The sequence below is a fragment of the Lytechinus variegatus genome, chromosome 2 (assembly GCF_018143015.1).
Source record: "Lytechinus variegatus isolate NC3 chromosome 2, Lvar_3.0, whole genome shotgun sequence".
Lineage (NCBI taxonomy): Eukaryota > Metazoa > Echinodermata > Echinoidea > Temnopleuroida > Toxopneustidae > Lytechinus > Lytechinus variegatus.
Genome location: NC_054741.1, coordinates 74,051,389 through 74,056,423, shown reverse-complemented (window position 1 = coordinate 74,056,423; position 5,035 = coordinate 74,051,389).

Below are 5,035 nucleotides of genomic sequence, written 5' to 3'. Positions count from 1 at the left end.
TAATGGTTCAACTGCCTCCACTGTAGCACTTTTTTTCAGTTGTTTATAGCCTTGCTTAGGTTCTGCATTGTCTTGAAGACATCTCCTGGTGTGACTTCGCATGATGCGAGTGTCTCCGTCAAATAGATCTGCTTTGCTCGATGATGGTGCGTAGTCCTCGTCACTGTCGTCATCATCATCGCATTCATTATCTTCGTTGGGAACTTGGTCTGCAATATCTGTTGTGCCTTGTTGAGAAATCAACTTGAGCTTGTTGAAGAGCGAAAGTGCTCTCTCACGCACTGTATCGCTAAACTTGTACTTGCATACCTTTATTTGGATTCAAGCAAAATTAATGACAAAATTAGCATAGAGATTTTATGTTTACATTTTGCTGGGTTTAATTACAATTGTCCCCCGTCCCTCGAAAGCGTTAAAGTTTTCACTTTTCTTTGCCATCGATCCATGCCTGATTCATCTTATCCAGCGATCTCTCATACACATTTTCTCTTTTAATATGGTATGAATTCCTTTTTTGTTGTTTGTTTCTTTTTTTATCTTTCTTTTTCCCTGATTTTTCTTGCTCTTGTCGATCTTTTCCTCCCCTTGTCCTTCCTCCTCCTCTTCTTTTTTTTTCTTTTCTTCTTCTTCGAATCGAAAGATATGAGCCTTATGCGAAGAAAGAAGAAATACGTCGAAAAGAGTCAATTTCAATGAGACAAAAACTGTTTATTGGTACCTTGAGATGAATATATAACGAATGGGGAGAAAGATTATATGCTACTCTTTTGAAAAGAATACAGGGGTCACATCTCTGGTATTATTATCATTGTTGTTTTTATTTGTTATTGTTGTTATTATTATTATCATAATTATATTCATTATTATTACTATCATTATTATTGTATATTTGACAACAAAATAAGAATGCAAGGAATATAAGAGAGATCCACACACAGAGTAACAGATAAGACATAGGCCTATAGAATAAGGTAAGACAGACTTACAAGTGGGTACAGGTTTGCAAAAGTGAAATTCTTCCATGTTGCCCGTAGACATGTATAATCACATATGCAATTTCAAGAAATATTCTAAAGTAGCAGATATTGCCATATTACACAATATGCACAAACATGAAGAGTGAAAAGCAAGAATAACAACTTTTGATTTTTGCGAACTCTCACGTGATGTCGCACCAAGTCGCACAACGTTCTGCTTAAATTGCATGGAGAAATTGTGGGGAAACTTGGCACAAAATAAATAGCCAATATATTTAGATTATTTGCATAAATTTGCATATTGCAAAAAGTGTTTTATTAAATTATACAGCTTTTCTTAACCCTATCTAGCCGGGGTATTTTGGGCGTTCATATGGTGGGGGGGGGGCCTCCCAGGCCCCTCTGAGATCTCGGCCGTCAACCGCGTGATCGTGGGACATAATCTACAAAATTGTATAGTAATTTATTTCATGATATGCGTAATTAGTATGCGAAATCATACTTTTTCCTCTAACTCCCTAAATAAAGCTCCAAATGTACTAATTTTTGGTATAGAAACTCTTTGTGGTGTTCTTAGCAAGTGTACATGAAAAAAATTGTTGGGGACTCTTCTGAGATCATAAAAAGCATAAGATAAATACATTTGGACCAGCAAAACTAAAAATAATCATTCATTTATGAATTTTGGTTGAAAACACAATTTGCATTGACTTTGTACACAAAACCATGTTTTTTTAGCAATTTTTGGTCTGATATGCACTTCCATAATGTTGTGTAATTTCAGAAACCGTGTTACCAGGTGACGCGAAATTGGTCTTAAAAATTAAGCAAGACTTGAAAGTAAAAAATCAGTGAGCGGCGCAGTCAAAAAGTTTTGCATTCATTGAGGGGAGCCTCCGAAGCTCCCCCCCTGGCCTAGATAGAGTTAAGAAATTCAAATGAAGAACAGCCAAGATGAAAACATTTGACCTATGATCCGGATTAAAGGTCAATTAAAGAAATTGTATTCTGATCAGGGAGCCCAAGTAGAATACATTGAATAGGCCCCTACTATGCTCTAGCTACGCAGGTGACATAAAGATAAAGGATATGTGTACCTGTTTGATGGTCTTTACAAAGTCTGGATGGGCTTGAAGAAGGCTTGGATTGAGACTATTGATCTTGTCTACATCGTCCAAAATTTTGAGAACTTTATTTGGGTTCTGAAAAAAACAAGATATATAATATAAAGATACAGATGTGTGTATATATATGAGATGTGTGAAAGCATCTGTGGGAAAAGTCTGAAATAATCTAAAATGTCTGAAAAAATGTGCTTTTCAACACATTCAGAATGAATTAAAAGTCTAGAAATGGGGTTGCGTGACGAGCAAACATTGTCTGAAATCAGATTAAAATCTTAACTCTCACATCCCTGATATGTATTTAAGAATATATAATCATGAACAAAAATGAATACATTTTAACATGAAAAAAGTCGGTAGTCAATCATCATGCCTTTTACATAATTAGACACACATTACTGGAAAAAAATAATCTCAAAGAAAAATAATTTGCAATCAATGCTCTTTGGCCTAAAGAAACTAAATGAAAAATATAAAATGCAGAATTAGTAGCCTATATCCATTTTTGTCAAAATGAGATATTTGAAATGAAAATTCAAGAAAAATAAAGAAAATGATAAGAAACTAAATGTAGCATTTGTCCATAACTTCAACAACATACCATTCTATGTAAAGAACAAAATATTGGTGTCCTTTAATTAAATCTTTGAGAAAAAAGTGGGCATTTATCTGATTTGCATAAGTCATCAAATGTTGTCTTTTTGTCTTGTAGTTTAGGGTCACTATTTTTTTATTTTTTCATTCATTTATTTATTTTTTTTCAAATTTTCTGGTAACTTGTCACTTATGTTGAAAATGCTTAAACATGAAACATTCTAAAAACAAAATTCTGCATAGCACACAGCTTAACTAATGTCTAACATGTTATCTTTGAATTTTGTTTCATCCACAAGCCACCAGTCATACAACTCATGAATTACACAGCTGAGGAATCATACTCTTTGATTCAGATGAAACAGGGACCCTCTTGCCTGCCCCCCCCAAAAAAAAAAGAGTATTAAAATGTGAGTAGATATTTGGAAATACTCCTTTTTCCTTCATTTCAATTAAATTTAATTAAAAATGTTGAAGGAATAAGGTACAAAGTATTACCGATTGCATAAAAGGTAGCGAAGACTTACAGGATTATCTTTTGAGAGAGCCTGCATCAGATCCACATGAAGACTTTGGACATTTATCTGATCAGCAGATTCTGCGAGGAGAAACAAAATATATTGTTATGCTTCCTGGGACAACTCATGACAATTAAGTAGGTTATCTCTGCAAATAACAGCATTTATATTTATATCAAATAATTATACTGAGGTAATCAAATGTTCAGATCATAAAGTTATTTTATATCTGGAAGAAGTGAGAGTCTGGGAGCCTGTCCCAAAATAATAGACAAATAATAGACAAATATCTTGTTCTTAAGGAAACGATAGGATACGGAACCAATTTAACTATCACAATAGTCTGTAATTACAGATGCTTCTGACGAAGTCTTATTAAAAAGACGAAAGCTAAAGCTAATATTGGTGTCCTGCGTCATCTGTTGAGTTGGCCTCGCCTCATCTCTCTCTCTCTCTATATATATATATGCAAAAATTTTAGAATGCGGGTACACTTTTTGTCAGACAATTAGGTGGAATGTTCAGTTTTGCTTATTTATTTTCTTTCTCAGTTTATTTTAAATCATTTCCTTTTATGGGTGGACTTGGCATTCAACGAGTTTTAGGTTTGCATTAGTCCACATTATTCGCATATAATTATGTGTCCAAAAGGAATTTAAAACTTTTAAATCTGCATCCAAATTATTAACACGCAGTCAAGGCCTCGAACTACAACTTTGCACCTAGAAATTTGCTAAAACGTCAGAGCTTTTGTGAGGGAAGGCGAGCCCCCACCCCCTCTCTCTGCACCATCCCTGCTACATGCAGTGCAGTATTGCATCCAAATAATTGGAAAGCGATACGGTACACTTAGCCGCCATATTTCCCTAAATCATTGCTAAAACGCCAAAGCTTTCGCGCTTTGCGTGAAAAGGGAAAAACTCCCCTTCCTGCAAATATGCCTGTTACATGTACATGTAGTGCTTCACTGCGTCCAAATAATTGAAAAGCAAACTGAGTGTCGGACCATTCTGCCTAAAAAAGTGCTGCAAGCCATCTTTCTTTCATATTTGCTCTAAAATCGTCAGAGAATTTGTGCGGAAGGGGGAAATCTCTCCCCCTCTGTGGAGCAAGCATGTTTATCATCGTTTTGGGGTGCTTACAACCGACCCACCCTAAAATGAAAAGCTGGCTACAGGGGTTGGATCCTTCACGTCTGCCCCCCCCCCTTCCAACCTGGTTATGCCAGTTCTTGCTCAGCAAACAAATTTATCAAGATCAGCAAACATCCCCCCAAATCAAAACTTGTTAAATCATTTCCATCCTTTTATTGTAGCTTAATCCTCCTTTTTAAACCCCCAAAGCGGGCAGAAAAAATTCATATACATGTTGTGTATACCTTCATGAATAGATTCCAAGCGATGTCCAACAACATCGAGTTCTCTCACCGTTAGGGGTGCCTGGTACACATTTTTGTTGGTTTCTCCTGCATGCAGGAAGTTCTGGGAGACATGCTCTTTTTGCAATTCTGGAGGCCTCCTCCTCAATTTCGACCCTCTTTTTTTATTCACGTGGTATGTCGCGTCGCCAAAGAGGTAGCTTTGGTTAAGGTCCAGCACGGACAAGAATTTGTCTATGTCTTCTGCACGGCTGTCCTCATCTTGGATCAGATAGGTCCCCTTAAGGATTTTGCAGGCATTCCTGATCAGGTATAACAATCCTAACTTCAAAGCTACCTTGATTGTTTTCCCATCTTCTTTGATTGTGCATGATTCAACGGCCTGCTCTAAATGAACCCAGTTCTCTCTTTGGAATACATCTGAAATATCTCCTCTCTTGATAG